We start from the raw sequence: 16,813 nt of genomic DNA on the forward strand, positions 1-16,813 counted from the left end.
CGTGCGATCAGCACAAAGTTATCCAGAGTCACCAAAGCAAACGGACGCAGACGAGCCACGCCGATTGGTTTTGATCTAATAAAAGCATCCCTCCCATTTCTGGTCGGGACTCAGTTCAGCATGTATTAGCTCTAGAATTACCACAGTTATCCAAGTCATGTGGTACGATCTAAGGAACCATAACTGATTTAATGAGCCATTCGCGGTTTCACCTTATTTTGGCTTGCACTTAGACATGCATGGCTTAATCTTTGAGACAAGCATATGACTACTGGCAGGATCAACCAGGGAGCTGCTAGCAGCTTTTTTTTTCGTTCGGAGGAACCTCCCGGGTCCGCAGAGCACCGGGTCCGAATCTTATGATGTACATTTTTTTTTCCTTCTGTATCAACAAGTACGGGGGCGACTTCCCAATATCGACACCCGCTTTGCAATTGCAAAGTCTTTCCTTCCATCTCTAATTAATTTTCCTAGGGAGTAGGCGAGGCCAAACTTCCAAGGCTTTCACTGGCGAATATATCGCGCTCTTAGAAACTCGCATGGTACTTGGCGAGTGGATTTCAAATTATATGATCGGTGCCCACATTCGGGCGCGGCCCACTGCGGGAGCAGACCGTTGGCCCGTGGGCTCGCTGTGAACTAATTTGCCCACTGGTCCGAAAAGTATTCATTTCTAAACACCTTTGGCCAGGGCTGAAGACCGCGACTAACCCCTTTGAAACTTGTCTCTCAGGGAGCTGCGATCCATCAAACATTTCATTGTTAACAGAGGGGAACCATTACTTGGTTAAGACGATAGGACACGCGTTCCCCACCATTTCGCATCCAATCGAATTGCCGCACAAGAGCTCGTTACCTGAGAAAGGTATAGCATTGGCTCGCAGCTAGTGTATTGCAGTTCAGACAGATAGGCCACTTTAGATAGTTCTTAGTGTTCACAGTTATCACCAAGACTAGACCCATATGGATTTAATTCTTCAAGGAGCAGCGGTCCACCAATAAGAGAGATGAAGACATGTTTTCGGATGGCCACAACGCCCCCTCGCCACCCAAATGTGCATGTTTTAAGTGTACATTGGGAGTCGACGGAACATCGGGAGTCCGCTTGCTTTCTCCGGATCAGCTGCCACCCCCCTGATCTACCAGATAGACAAGAACATGTCTTCTCCACCAATCTCATCCACCGAAGCTCCGATCATGGCTTCTTCTACCTTTATACTGATATACCCCCACGGAGCAACATGCGGGCAAGGGAACTCTTGCTACCCTTCAGTAAAGCAGGTATCTCTTATAGATGGTGACTGCACCTTGGCCAGGATTGAAGACCGCGACTAACCCCTTTGAAACTTGTCTCTCAGGGAGCTGCGATCCATCAAACATTTCATTGTTAACAGAGGGGAACCATTACTTGGTTAAGACGATAGGACACGCGTTCCCCACCATTTCGCATCCAATCGAATTGCCGCACAAGAGCTCGTTACCTAAGAAAGGTATAGCATTGGCTCGCAGCTAGTGTATTGCAGTTCAGACAGATAGGCCACTTTAGATAGTTCTTAGTGTTCACAGTTATCACCAAGACTAGACCCATATGGAATTAATTCTTCAAGGAGCAGCGGTCCACCAATAAGAGAGATGAAGACATGTTTTCGGATGGCCACAACGCCCCCTCGCCACCCAAATGTGCATGTTTCAAGTGTACATTGGGAGTCGACGGAACATCGGGAGTCCGCTTGCTTTCTCCGGATCAGCTGCCACCCCCCTGATCTACCAGATAGACAAGAACATGTCTTCTCCGCCAATCTCATCCACCGAAGCTCCGATCATGGCTTCTTCTACCTTTATACTGATATACCCCCACGGAGCAACATGCGGGCAAGGGAACTCTTGCTACCCTTCAGTAAAGCAGGTATCTCTTATAGATGGTGACTGCACCTTGGCCAGGATTGAAGACCGCGACTAACCCCTTTGAAACTTGTCTCTCAGGGAGCTGCGATCCATCAAACATTTCATTGTTAACAGAGGGGAACCATTACTTGGTTAAGACGACCGGACACGCGTTCCCCACCATTTCGCATCCAATCGAATCGCCGCACAAGAGCTCGTTACCTGAGAAAGGTATAGCATTGGCTCGCAGCTTGTGTATTGCAGTTCAGACAGATAGGCCACTTTAGATAGTTCTTCGTGTTCACAGTTAAGACCACGGCTAGACCCATATGGAATTAATTCTTCAAGGAGCAGCGGTACACCAAGCATTTCATTGTGTACTAGAAAGCACCTCTACCATGTAACAAACATACGACCACCAAATTTCTGCTTACTTCCCCCAGCGGATAGTATTTGCTAGTATCATCCACAAAGTAAATCAATTTTTTCAATGTACCGCTTCTTGGGGGAACTGGGCATGAATCAATCAAGCATTTTGAGGTAGCATGTCCGCTTCACCGCGAGGTGCTCTGAATACCATTATACATTCTTTTTCATCATCCACTTTCAGACCACTACAAGACCCATACTGAATTAATTCCTCAAGGAGCTGCAGTCCACAAAACATTTTACTGTGTACTAGAGGGCACCTCCACCATGTAACAGAAAACATACAACCTTCTTAATTTAATTCTGCATTGTTTCCCAGACGATTTGTTAGCCATACAACAGTACCATCCACAGTAATTCACCTCTTTGAAATCCAATGCATTGTAGAGAAACTGAGGTGGTAGCATTCAAACCGTTCTGTAATGTTAATTCTGCTTCATAGAAAGGTGCTACAGGTTCCACAATAATTAATTGGATATTTTTGCAATATATATAGGGCGAGAAAACTCGGGGGGACTCCCTTTTCATTTATGTACATATTCTTTCCATATTGCAAATAATTCCAATTTTTCTCCCGATTGCATGTCCCCCTAATATACCCAAAATGGGCCTATCGATGGGTTCACAAAGGTACCCAAAATATGAGATTTTGACTGAAAGAGGCTGGCTAACTTCCGGGAACATGATCATAGGAAATAGGTCAAAATCCCGAATCGCAGTTGTTTACGAACAACCACGAACGGAGACTTAAAATAACCTATAAGGCTGGAATTCATGGGGCCTGTATAACAGGCATTTACACAGACTCTCGGGAGGGAGGGCTCTGTGGCCGGGAGAATTTTCTGGCTCCCCGCCCGAAACTTTTCAGAGTCCCTAATGCCTGCTTGAATGTGAATAAGCAGAGCCCGGTAGCTGATATTTTGCCGGGGTGTGGAGGCCCCGGTCGCCGCCAAATTCCTCTGGTCACAGCTTGTGTTAATACACATGTTAATTTTACATGCAAACCACCAATGACAATTTTCCTCGGCCGCGGAGGCCTCGGTCGCCGCCAGAATTTTCTGGTTCCCGCTCAATATATTGCAGAGTCCTGCAGGCCTGCTTCTGTAGGAATATGCAGAGCCCGGTAGCTGATATTTTGCCGGGGTGAGGAGGCCTCGGTCGCCGCCAAATTCCTCTCATCCCAGCTTGTGTTAATACACATGTTAATTTTACATGCAAAACCACCAATTACCATTTCCTCGGCCGCGGAGGCCTCGGTCGCCGGGAGATTTTCCTGGCTCCCCGCTCAATATACTGCACAGTCCCGCAGGCCTGTCTCCAGTGGAATACACACAGTCCGAGAGCCGAAAATTTGCCGGGGTGTGGAGGCCTCGGTCGCCAACAGATTGCCATAGGCTCTGGCTGCAATATTTACCGTGTATTTTTTCCCTCCAGAGACACCACTACACCCTATATAACCCAAAATGGGCCTTGACGCGTGTACACGCGGAGCCCGAGCGCCGAGAGTTCTCCCGGCCGCGGAGGCCTCGGTCGCCGGGAGAATTTCAACGGCCCCTGCTCGAAATTTTTCTAAGTCCAGAATGCCTGCTTCTCCCAGCCTGTGTTAATACACATGTTAATTTAACATGTAAAATCACCAAGGACCATTTCCTCGGCCGCGGAGGCCTCGGTCACCGCCAGAATTTTCTGGCTGCCCGCTCCCCATGGGTAGACGCGCTGCCCAAGCGCCGAGAGTTCTCCCGGCCGCGGAGGCCTCGGTCGCCGGGAGAATTTCTCCGGCCCCTGCTCGAAATTTTTCAAAGTCCAGAATGCCTGCTTCTCCCAGCATGTGTTAATACACATGTTAATTTAACATGTAATATTACCAATGACCTTTTCCTCGGCCGCGGAGGCCTCGGTCGCCGCCAGAATTTTCTGGCTGCCCGCTCCCCATGGGTAGACGCGGAGCCCGAGCGCCGAGAGTTCTCCCGGCCGCGGAGGCCTCGGTCGCCGGGAGAATTTCTCCGGCCCCTGCTCGAAATTTTTCAAAGTCCAGAATGCCTAGTTCTCCCAGCCTGTGTTAATACACATGTTAATTTAACATGTAAAATTACCAAGGATTATTATCCCGGCCGCAGAGGCCTCGGTCGCCGCCAGAAATTTCTGGCTCCCCGCTCAATGTATTGCAGAGTCCCGCAGGCTTGCTTCTCCAAGCCTGTGTTAATACACATGTTAATTTAACATGTAAAATTACAGAGGATTATTTCCCCGGCCGCGGAGGCCTCGGTCGCCGCCAGAATTTTCTGGCTGCCCGCTCAATGTATTGCAGAGTCCCGCAGGCTTGCTTCTCCAAGCCTGTGTTAATACACATGTTAATTTAACATGCAAAATCACCAATGACAAATTCCTCGGCCGCGGAGGCCTCGATCGCCGGGAAAATGTTCTGGCTCCCTGCTCGAATTTTTTTTCTAAGTCCCGATTCGCTATTACAGGCTGGCGCACGGAGTCCGAGGGGCGTAAATATGCCGGGTAGTGGTGCCTTCCGTCGCCGAGACATTTTACAATTGCCTGGGAGCAGTATTTAACATGTTAATTTTTTCCCCTCGTGACACCACTACCCCCTATATAACGCAAAATGGGCCTTGCCAAGGGGGCGCGCAACGCCCGAGCGCGGGCGTTTTTCCCGGCCGCCGAGACCTCCATCGCCGGGAGAATGTCTTCAGCTATTTGCTAGATTTCCCGATTCGCCCCGCACGACAAACAACCACGAACGAGGTGGTTTTCGAGAGTTCTCCCGGCCGCGGAGGCCTCGGTCGCAGGGAGAATTTCCCTGGCCCCTGCTCGAAATTTTTCTAAGTCCAGAATGCCTGCATCTCCCAGCCTGTGTTAAAACACATGTTAATTTAACATGTAAAATTACCAATGACCATTTCCTCGGCCGCAGAGGCCTCGGTCGCAGCCAGAATTTTCTGGCTCCCTGCTCAATATATTGCAGAGTCCCGCATGCTTGCTTCTCCAAGCCTGTGTTAATACACATGTTAATTTAACATGTAAAATTACCGAGGATTATTTCCCCGGCCGCGGAGGCCTCGGTCGCCGCCAGAAATTTCTGGCTCCCCGCTCAATATATTGCAGCGACCCGCAGGCTTGCTTCTCCCAGCCTGTGTTAATACACATGTTAATTTAACATGTAAAATCACCAAGGACCATTTCCTCGGCCGCGGAGGCCTCGGTCGCCGCCAGAATTTTCTGGCTGCCCGCTCCCCATGTGTAGACGCGGAGCCCGAGCGCCGAGAGTTCTCCCGGCCGCGGAGGCCTCGTAGCCGGGAGAATTTCTCGGGCCCCTGCTCGAAATTTTTCTAAGTCCAGAATGCCTGCTTCTCCCAGCCTGTGTTAATACACATGTTAATTTAACATGTAATTTTACCAATGACCTTTTCCTCGGCCGCGGAGGCCTCGGTCGCCGCCAGAATTTTCTGGCTCCCGGCTCAATATATTACAGAGTCCCGCAGGCCTGTCTCCAGTGGAATACACACAGTCCGAGAGCCGAAAATTTGCCGGGGTGTGGAGGCCTCGGTCGCCAACAGATTGCCATAGGCTCTGGCTGCAATATTTACCGTGTATTTTTTCCCTCCAGAGACACCACTACCCCCTATAAAACCCAAAATAGGCCTTGCGGTGGGTACACGCAGAGCCCGAGCGCCGAAGTTCTCCCGGCCGCGGAGGCCTCGGTCGCCGGGAGAATTTCTCCGGCCCCTGCTCGAAATTTTTCAAAGTCCAGAATGCCTGCTTCTCCCAGCCTGTGTTAATACACATGTTAATTTAACATGTTAAATTATCGAGGATTATTTCCCCGGCCGTGGAGGCCTCGGTCGCCGCCAGAATTTTCTGGCTCCCCGCTCAATATATTGCAGAGTCCCGCAGGCTTGCTTCTCCCAGCCTGTGTTAATACACATGTTAATTTAACATGTAAAATCACCGAGGACCATTTCCTCGGCCGCGGAGGCCTCGGTCGCCGCCAGAATTTTCTGGCTCACCTCTCAATGTATTGCAGAGTCCCGCAGGCTTGGTTCTCCAAGCCTGTGTTAATACACATGTTAATTTAACATGTAAAATTACCGAGGATTATTTCCCCGGCCGCGGAGGCCTCGGTCGCCGCCAGAATTTTCTGGCTCCCCGCTCAATGTATTGCAGAGTCCCGCAGGCTTGGTTCTCCAAGCCTGTGTTAATACACATGTTAATTTAACATGTAAAATTACCGAGGATTATTTCCCCGGCCACGGAGGCCTCGGTCGCCGACAGAATTGTCTGGCTCCCTGCTCGAATTTTTTCTAAGTCCCGATTCGCTATTACAGGCTGGCGCACGGAGTCAGAGGGGCGGGAATTCGCCGGGTAGTGGTGCCTTCCGTCGCCGAGACATTTTTCTATTGCCTGGAAGCTGTATTTAACATGTTAATTTTTTCCCCCTCGGGACACCACTACCCCCTATATAACCCAACATGGGCCTTGCCGCGGGTACACGCGGAGCCCGAGCGCCGAGTGTTCTCCCGGCCGCGGAGGCCTCGGTCGCCGGGAGAATTTCTCCGGCCCCTGCTCGAAATTTTTCAAAGTCCAGAATGCCTGCTTCTCCCAGCCTGTGTTAATACACATGTTAATTTAACATGTTAAATTACCGAGGATTATTTCCCCGGCCGTGGAGGCCTCGGTCGCCGCCAGAATTTTCTGGCTCCCCGCTCAATATATTGCAGAGTCCCGCAGGCTTGCTTTTCCCAGCCTGTGTTAATACACATGTTAATTTAACATGTAAAATTACCAATGACCATTTCCTCGGCCGCAGAGGCCTCGGTCGCCGCCAGAATTTTCTGGCTCCCCGCTCAATGTATTGCAGAGTCCCGCAGGCATGCTTCTCCAAGCCTGTGTTAATACACATGTTAATTTAACATGTTAAATTACCGAGGATTATTTCCCCGGCCGTGGAGGCCTCGGTCGCCGCCAGAATTTTCTGGCTCCCCGCTCAATATATTGCAGAGTCCCGCAGGCTTGCTTTTCCCAGCCTGTGTTAATACACATGTTAATTTAACATGTAAAATCACCAAGGACCATTTCCTCGGCCGCGGAGGCCTCGGTCGCCGCCAGAATTTTCTGGCTTCCCGCTCCCCATGGGTAGACGCGGAGCCCGAGCGCCGAGAGTTCTCCCGGCCGCGGAGGCCTCGGTCGCCGGGAGAATTTCTCCGGCCCCTGCTCGAAATTTTTCAAAGTCTAGAATGCCTAGTTCTCCCAGCCTGTGTTAATACACATGTTAATTTAACATGTAAAATTACCAAGGATTATTATCCCGGCCGCAGAGGCCTCGGTCGCCGCCAGAAATTTCTGGCTCCCCGCTCAATGTATTGCAGCGTCCCGCAGGCTTGCTTCTCCAAGCCTGTGTTAATACACATGTTAATTTAACATGTAAAATTACAGAGGATTATTTCCCCGGCCGCGGAGGCCTCGGTCGCCGCCAGAATTTTCTGGCTGCCCGCTCAATGTATTGCAGAGTCCCGCAGGCTTGCTTCTCCAAGCCTGTGTTAATACACATGTTAATTTAACATGCAAAATCACCAATGACAAATTCCTCGGCCGCGGAGGCCTCGATCGCCGGGAAAATGTTCTGGCTCCCTGCTCGAATTTTTTTTCTAAGTCCCGATTCGCTATTACAGGCTGGCGCACGGAGTCCGAGGGGCGTAAATATGCCGGGTAGTGGTGCCTTCCGTCGCCGAGACATTTTACAATTGCCTGGGAGCAGTATTTAACATGTTAATTTTTTCCCCTCGGGACACCACTACCCCCTATATAACCCAAAATGGGCCTTGCCAAGGGGGCGCGCAACGCCCGAGCGCGGGCGTTTTTCCCGGCCGCCGAGGCCTCCATCGCCGGGAGAATGTCTTCAGCTATTTGCTAGATTTCCCGATTCGCCCCGCACGGCAAACAACCACGAACGAGGTGGTTTTCGAGAGTTCTCCCGGCCGCGGAGGCCTCGGTCGCCGGGAGAATTTCTCGGGCCCCTGCTCGAAATTTTTCTAAGTCCAGAATGCCTGCATCTCCCAGCCTGTGTTAAAACACATGTTAATTTAACATGTAAAATTACCAATGACCATTTCCTCGGCCGCAGAGGCCTCGGTCGCAGCCAGAATTTTCTGGCTCCCTGCTCAATATATTGCAGAGTCCCGCATGCTTGCTTCTCCCAGCCTGTGTTAATACACATGGTTATTTAACATGTAAAATTACCGAGGATTATTTCCCTGGCCGCAGAGGCCGCGGTCGCCGCCAGAATTTTCTGGCTCCCCGCTCAATGTATTGCAGAGTCCCGCAGGCTTGCTTCTCCAAGCCTGTGTTAATACACATGTTAATTTAACATGTAAAATTACCGAGGATTATTTCCCCGGCCGCGGAGGCCTCGGTCGCCGCCAGAATTTTCTGGCTCCCCGCTCAATATATTGCAGCGACCCGCAGGCTTGCTTCTCCCAGCCTGTGTTAATACACATGTTAATTTAACATGTAAAATTACCGAGGATTATTTCCCCGGCCGCGGAGGCTTCGGTCGCCGCCAGAATTTTCTGGCTCCCGGCTCAATATATTACAGAGTCCCGCAGGCCTGTCTCCAGTGGAATACACACAGTCCGAGAGCCGAAAATTTGCCGGGGTGTGGAGGCCTCGGTCGCCAACAGATTGCCATAGGCTCTGGCTGCAATATTTACCGTGTATTTTTTCCCTCCAGAGACACCACTACCCCCTATATAACCCAAAATGGGCCTTGCGGCGTGTACACGCGGAGCCCGAGCGCCGAAGTTCTCCCGGCCGCGGAGGCCTCGGTCGCCGGGAGAATTTCTCCGGCCCCTGCTCGAAATTTTTCAAAGTCCAGAATGCCTGCTTCTCCCAGCCTGTGTTAATACACATGTTAATTTAACATGTAAAATTACCGAGGATTATTTCCCCGGCCGCGGAGGCCTCGGTCGCCGCCAGAATTTTCTGGCTCCCCGCTCAATGTATTGCAGAGTCCCGCAGGCTTGCTTCTCCCAGCCTGTGTTAATACACATGTTAATTTAACATGTAAAATCATTGAGGACCATTTCCTCGGCCGCGGAGGCCTCGGTCGCCGCCAGAATTTTCTGGCTCCCCGCTCAATGTATTGCAGAGTCCCGCAGGCTTGCTTCTCCCAGCCTGTGTTAATACACATGTTAATTTAACATGTAAAATCAACAAGGACCATTTCCTCGGCCGCGGAGGCCTCGGTCGCCGCCAGAATTTTCTGGCTGCCCGCTCCCCATTGGTAGACGCGGAGCCCGAGCGCCGAGAGTTCTCCCGGCCGCGGAGGCCTCGGTCGCCGGGAGAATTTCTCCGGCCCCTGCTCGAAATTTTTCAAAGTCCAGAATGCCTGCTTCTCCCAGCATGTGTTAATACACATGTTAATTTAACATGTAATATTACCAATGACCTTTTCCTCGTCCGCGGAGGCCTCGGTCGCCGCCAGAATTTTCTGGCTGCCCGCTCCCCATGGGTAGACGCGCTGCCCGAGCGCCGAGATTTCTCCCGGCCGCGGAGGCCTCTGTCGCCGGGAGAATTTCTCTGGCCCCTGCTCGAAATTTTTCAAAGTCCAGAATGCCTAGTTCTCCCAGCCTGTGTTAATACACATGTTAATTTAACATGTAAAATTACCAAGGATTATTATCCCGGCCGCAGAGGCCTCGGTCGCCGCCAGAAATTTCTGGCTCCCCGCTCAATGTATTGCAGAGACCCGCAGGCTTGCTTCTCCAAGCCTGTGTTAATACACATGTTAATTTAACATGTAAAATTACCGAGGATTATTTCCCCGGCCGCGGAGGCCTCGATCGCCGCCAGAAATTTCTGGCTCCCCGCTCAATATATTGCAGCGACCCGCAGGCTTGCTTCTCCCAGCCTGTGTTAATACACATGTTAATTTAACATGTAAAATCACCAAGGACCATTTCCTCGGCCGCGGAGGCCTCGGTCGCCGCCAGAATTTTCTGGCTGCCCGCTCCCCATGTGTAGACGCGGAGCCCGAGCGCCGAGAGTTCTCCCGGCCGCGGAGGCCTCGGTCGCCGCCAGAATTTTCTGGCTCCCCGCTCAATGTATTGCAGAGTCCCGCAGGCTTGCTTCTCCAAGCCTGTGTTAATACACATGTTAATTTAACATGCAAAATCACCAATGACAATTTCCTCGGCCGCGGAGGCCTCCATCGCCGGGAGAATTTTCTGGCTCTCTGCTCGAATTTTTTCTAAGTCCCGATTCGCTATTACAGGCTGGCGCACGGAGTCCGAGGGGCGGAAATATGCCGGGTAGTGGTGCCTTCCGTCGCCGAGACATTTTACAATTGCCTGGGAGCAGTATTTAACATGTTAATTTTTTCCCCCTCGGGACACCACTACCCCCTATATAACCCAAAATGGGCCATGCAATGGGTGCCCACAACGCCCGAGCGCGGGCATTTTTCCCGGGCGCCGAGGCCTCGATCGCCGGGAGAATGTCTCCAGCTATTTGCATGATGTCCCGATTCGCCCCACAAGGCGAACAACCACGAACGAGGTGGTTTTCGTTCGTGGTTGTTTTCGTTCGTGGTTGTTTACTGTTCGTGGTTGTTTTCATTCGTGGTTGTTGTGCGTTCGTGGTTGTTGTCGTTCGGGGTTGTTTTCCGTTCGTGGTTGTTGTCGTTCGTGGTTGTTGTCGTTCGTGGTTGTTGTCGTTCGTGGTTGTTTTCCGTTCGTGGTTGTTTTACGTTCGTGGTTGTTTTCGAGGCAATTGGTACTTTGAAAATTTCAATCGGTTAGCTAGAAAAAATTCTCCCGGCGGTGATTGCCTTGATCGCCGGGAGAATTTTCTGGCTCCCCGATAAAATTTTTTCCAAGTCCCGATTCGCTCTTACTAGCTGGCGCACGGAGTCCGAGGGGCGGGAATTCGCCGGGTAGTGGTGTGTTCCGTCGCCGAGACATTTTCCTATTGCCTGGAAGCAGTATTTAACATGTTAATTTTTTCCCCCTCGGGACACCACTACCCCCTATATAACACAAAATGGGCCTTGCCGCGGGTACACCCGGAGCCCGAGCGCCGAGAGTTCTCCCGGCCGCAGAGGCCTCGGTCGCCGGGAGATTTTCTCCGGCCCCTGCTCGAAATTTTCCAAAGTCCAGAATGCCTGCTTCTCCCAGCCTGTGTTAATACACATGTTAATTTAACATGTAAAATCACCAAGGACCATTTCCTCGGCCGCGGAGGCCTCGGTCGCCGCCAGAATTTTCTGGCTGCCCGCTCCCCAAGGGTAGACGCGGAGCCCGAGCGCCGAGAGTTCTCCCGGCCGCGGAGGCCTCGGTCGCCGGGAGAATTTCTCCGGCCCCTGCTCGAAATTTTTCAAAGTCCAGAATGCCTGCTTCTCCCAGCATGTGTTAATACACATGTTAATTTAACATGTAATATTACCAATGACCTTTTCCTCGGCCGCGGAGGCCTCGGTCGCCGCCAGAATTTTCTGGCTGCCCGCTCCCCATGGGTAGACGCGGAGCCCGAGCGCCGAGAGTTCTCCCGGCCGCGGAGGCCTCGGTCGCCGGGAGAATTTCTCCGGCCCCTGCTCGAAATTTTTCAAAGTCCAGAATGCCTAGTTCTCCCAGCCTGTGTTAATACACATGTTAATTTAACATGTAAAATTACCAAGGATTATTATCCCGGCCGCAGAGGCCTCGGTCGCCGCCAGAAATTTCTGGCTCCCCGCTCAATGTATTGCAGAGTCCCGCAGGCTTGCTTCTCCAAGCCTGTGTTAATACACATGTTAATTTAACATGTAAAATTACAGAGGATTATTTCCCCGGCCGCGGAGGCCACGGTCGCCGCCAGAATTTTCTGGCTGCCCGCTCAATGTATTGCAGAGTCCCGCAGGCTTGCTTCTCCAAGCCTGTGTTAATACACATGTTAATTTAACATGCAAAATCACCAATGACAAATTCCTCGGCCGCGGAGGCCTCGATCGCCGGGAAAATGTTCTGGCTCCCTGCTCGAATTTTTTTTCTAAGTCCCGATTCGCTATTACAGGCTGGCGCACGGAGTCCGAGGGGCGTAAATATGCCGGGTAGTGGTGCCTTCCGTCGCCGAGACATTTTACAATTGCCTGGGAGCAGTATTTAACATGTTAATTTTTTCCCCTCGGGACACCACTACCCCCTATATAACCCAAAATGGGCCTTGCCAAGGGGGCGCGCAACGCCCGAGCGCGGGCGTTTTTCCCGGCCGCCGAGGCCTCCATCGCCGGGAGAATGTCTTCAGCTATTTGCTAGATTTCCCGATTCGCCCCGCACGGCAAACAACCACGAACGAGGTGGTTTTCGAGAGTTCTCCCGGCCGCAGAGGCCTCGGTCGCCGGGAGAATTTCTCGGGCCCCTGCTCGAAATTTTTCTAAGTCCAGAATGCCTGCATCTCCCAGCCTGTGTTAAAACACATGTTAATTTAACATGTAAAATTACCAATGACCATTTCCTCGGCCGCAGAGGCCTCGGTCGCAGCCAGAATTTTCTGGCTCCCTGCTCAATATATTGCAGAGTCCCGCATGCTTGCTTCTCCCAGCCTGTGTTAATACACATGGTTATTTAACATGTAAAATTACCGAGGATTATTTCCCTGGCCGCAGAGGCCGCGGTCGCCGCCAGAATTTTCTGGCTCCCCGCTCAATGTATTGCAGAGTCCCGCAGGCTTGCTTCTCCAAGCCTGTGTTAATACACATGTTAATTTAACATGTAAAATTACCGAGGATTATTTCCCCGGCCGCGGAGGCCTCGGTCGCCGCCAGAATTTTCTGGCTCCCCGCTCAATATATTGCAGCGACCCGCAGGCTTGCTTCTCCCAGCCTGTGTTAATACACATGTTAATTTAACATGTAAAATTACCGAGGATTATTTCCCCGGCCGCGGAGGCCTCGGTCGCCGCCAGAATTTTCTGGCTCCCGGCTCAATATATTACAGAGTCCCGCAGGCCTGTCTCCAGTGGAATACACACAGTCCGAGAGCCGAAAATTTGCCGGCGTGTGGAGGCCTCGGTCGCCAACAGATTGCCATAGGCTCTGGCTGCAATATTTACCGTGTATTTTTTCCCTCCAGAGACACCACTACCCCCTATATAACCCAAAATGGGCCTTGCGGCGGGTACACGCGGAGCCCGAGCGCCGAAGTTCTCCCGGCCGCGGAGGCCTCGGTCGCCGGGAGAATTTCTCCGGCCCCTGCTCGAAATTTTTCAAAGTCCAGAATGCCTGCTTCTCCCAGCCTGTGTTAATACACATGTTAATTTAACATGTAAAATTACCGAGGATTATTTCCCCGGCCGCGGAGGCCTCGGTCGCCGCCAGAATTTTCTGGCTCCCCGCTCAATGTATTGCAGAGTCCCGCAGGCTTGCTTCTCCCAGCCTGTGTTAATACACATGATAATTTAACATGTAAAATCATTGAGGACCATTTCCTCGGCCGCGGAGGCCTCGGTCGCCGCCAGAATTTTCTGGCTCCCCGCTCAATGTATTGCAGAGTCCCGCAGGCTTGCTTCTCCCAGCCTGTGTTAATACACATGTTAATTTAACATGTAAAATCAACAAGGACCATTTCCTCGGCCGCGGAGGCCTCGGTCGCCGCCAGAATTTTCTGGCTGCCCGCTCCCCATTGGTAGACGCGGAGCCCGAGCGCCGAGAGTTCTCCCGGCCGCGGAGGCCTCGGTCGCCGGGAGAATTTCTCCGGCCCCTGCTCGAAATTTTTCAAAGTCCAGAATGCCTGCTTCTCCCAGCATGTGTTAATACACATGTTAATTTAACATGTAATATTACCAATGACCTTTTCCTCGGCCGCGGAGGCCTCGGTCGCCGCCAGAATTTTCTGGCTGCCCGCTCCCCATGGGTAGACGCGCTGCCCGAGCGCCGAGAGTTCTCCCGGCCGCGGAGGCCTCGGTCGCCGGGAGAATTTCTCCGGCCCCTGCTCGAAATTTTTCAAAGTCCAGAATGCCTAGTTCTCCCAGCCTGTGTTAATACACATGTTAATTTAACATGTAAAATTACCAAGGATTATTATCCCGGCCGCAGAGGCCTCGGTCGCCGCCAGAAATTTCTGGCTCCCCGCTCAATGTATTGCAGAGTCCCGCAGGCTTGCTTCTCCAAGCCTGTGTTAATACACATGTTAATTTAACATGTAAAATTACCGAGGATTATTTCCCCGGCCGCGGAGGCCTCGGTCGCCGCCAGAAATTTCTGGCTCCCCGCTCAATATATTGCAGCGACCCGCAGGCTTGCTTCTCCCAGCCTGTGTTAATACACATGTTAATTTAACATGTAAAATCACCAAGGACCATTTCCTCGGCCGCGGAGGCCTCGGTCGCCGCCAGAATTTTCTGGCTGCCCGCTCCCCATGTGTAGACGCGGAGCCCGAGCGCCGAGAGTTCTCCCGGCCGCGGAGGCCTCGGTCGCCGCCAGAATTTTCTGGCTCCCCGCTCAATGTATTGCAGAGTCCCGCAGGCTTGCTTCTCCAAGCCTGTGTTAATACACATGTTAATTTAACATGCAAAATCACCAATGACAATTTCCTCGGCCGCGGAGGCCTCCATCGCCGGGAGAATTTTCTGGCTCTCTGCTCGAATTTTTTCTAAGTCCCGATTCGCTATTACAGGCTGGCGCACGGAGTCCGAGGGGCGGAAATATGCCGGGTAGTGGTGCCTTCCGTCGCCGAGACATTTTACAATTGCCTGGGAGCAGTATTTAACATGTTAATTTTTTCCCCCTCGGGACACCACTACCCCCTATATAACCCAAAATGGGCCATGCAATGGGTGCCCACAACGCCCGAGCGCGGGCATTTTTCCCGGGCGCCGAGGCCTCGATCGCCGGGAGAATGTCTCCAGCTATTTGCATGATGTCCCGATTCGCCCCACAAGGCGAACAACCACGAACGAGGTGGTTTTCGTTCGTGGTTGTTTTCGTTCGTGGTTGTTTACCGTTCGTGGTTGTTTTCATTCGTGGTTGTTGTGCGTTCGTGGTTGTTGTCGTTCGGGGTTGTTTTCCGTTCGTGGTTGTTGTCGTTCGTGGTTGTTGTCGTTCGTGGTTGTTGTCGTTCGTGGTTGTTTTCCGTTCGTGGTTGTTTTACGTTCGTGGTTGTTTTCGAGGCAATTGGTACTTTGAAAATTTCAATCGGTTAGCTAGAAAAAATTCTCCCGGCGGTGATTGCCTTGATCGCCGGGAGAATTTTCTGGCTCCCCGATAAAATTTTTTCCAAGTCCCGATTCGCTCTTACAAGCTGGCGCACGGAGTCCGAGGGGCGGGAATTCGCCGGGTAGTGGTGCGTTCCGTCGCCGAGACATTTTCCTATTGCCTGGAAGCAGTATTTAACATGTTAATTTTTTCCCCCTCGGGACACCACTACCCCCTATATAACACAAAATGGGCCTTGCCGCGGGTACACCCGGAGCCCGAGCGCCGAGAGTTCTCCCGGCCGCAGAGGCCTCGGTCGCCGGGAGAATTTCTCCGGCCCCTGCTCGAAATTTTCCAAAGTCCAGAATGCCTGCTTCTCCCAGCCTGTGTTAATACACATGTTAATTTAACATGTAAAATTACCAAGGACCATTTCCTCGGCCGCGGAGGCCTCGGTCGCCGCCAGAATTTTCTGGCTGCCCGCTCCCCATGGGTAGACGCGGAGCCCGAGCGCCGAGAGTTCTCCCGGCCGCGGAGGCCTCGGTCGCCGGGAGAATTTCTCCGGCCCCTGCTCGAAATTTTTCAAAGTCCAGAATGCCTGCTTCTCCCAGCATGTGTTAATACACATGTTAATTTAACATGTAATATTACCAATGACCTTTTCCTCGGCCGCGGAGGCCTCGGTCGCCGCCAGAATTTTCTGGCTGCCCGCTCCCCATGGGTAGACGCGGAGCCCGAGCGCCGAGAGTTCTCCCGGCCGCGGAGGCCTCGGTCGCCGGGAGAATTTCTCCGGCCCCTGCTCGAAATTTTTCAAAGTCCAGAATGCCTAGTTCTCCCAGCCTGTGTTAATACACATGTTAATTTAACATGTAAAATTAACAAGGATTATTATCCCGGCCGCAGAGGCCTCGGTCGCCGCCAGAAATTTCTGGCTCCCCCGCTCAATGTATTGCAGAGTCCCGCAGGCTTGCTTCTCCAAGCCTGTGTTAATACACATGTTAATTTAACATGTAAAATTACAGAGGATTATTTCCCCGGCCGCGGAGGCCTCGGTCGCCGCCAGAATTTTCTGGCTGCCCGCTCAATGTATTGCAGAGTCCCGCAGGCTTGCTTCTCCAAGCCTGTGTTAATACACATGTTAATGTAACATGCAAAATCACCAATGACAAATTCCTCGGCCGCGGAGGCCCTCGATCGCCGGGAAAATGTTCTGGCTCCCTGCTCGAATTTTTTTTCTAAGTCCCGATTCGCTATTACAGGCTGGCGCACGGAGTCCGAGGGGCGTAAATATGCCGGGTAGTGGTGCCTTCCGTCGCCGAGACATTTTAC

General features: G+C 52.0%; 1 non-coding gene across 1 annotated transcript in view; it reads right to left on the reverse strand.

Annotated features, from left to right (window-relative positions):
- The window catches only part of LOC134545484 (small subunit ribosomal RNA), a 1,989-nt gene extending 1,698 nt beyond the window's left edge, over window positions 1–291 (reverse strand). Inside the window, exon 1 of the ribosomal RNA XR_010078576.1 lies at window positions 1–291. This exon is cut by the window's left edge and continues 1,698 nt beyond it. This is a non-coding gene — a ribosomal RNA (small subunit ribosomal RNA).
- Window positions 292–16,813: the final 16,522 nt, after the last annotated feature.

Source organism: Bacillus rossius, unplaced genomic scaffold (assembly GCF_032445375.1).
Source record: "Bacillus rossius redtenbacheri isolate Brsri unplaced genomic scaffold, Brsri_v3 Brsri_v3_scf756, whole genome shotgun sequence".
NCBI classification, from domain to species: domain Eukaryota; kingdom Metazoa; phylum Arthropoda; class Insecta; order Phasmatodea; family Bacillidae; genus Bacillus; species Bacillus rossius.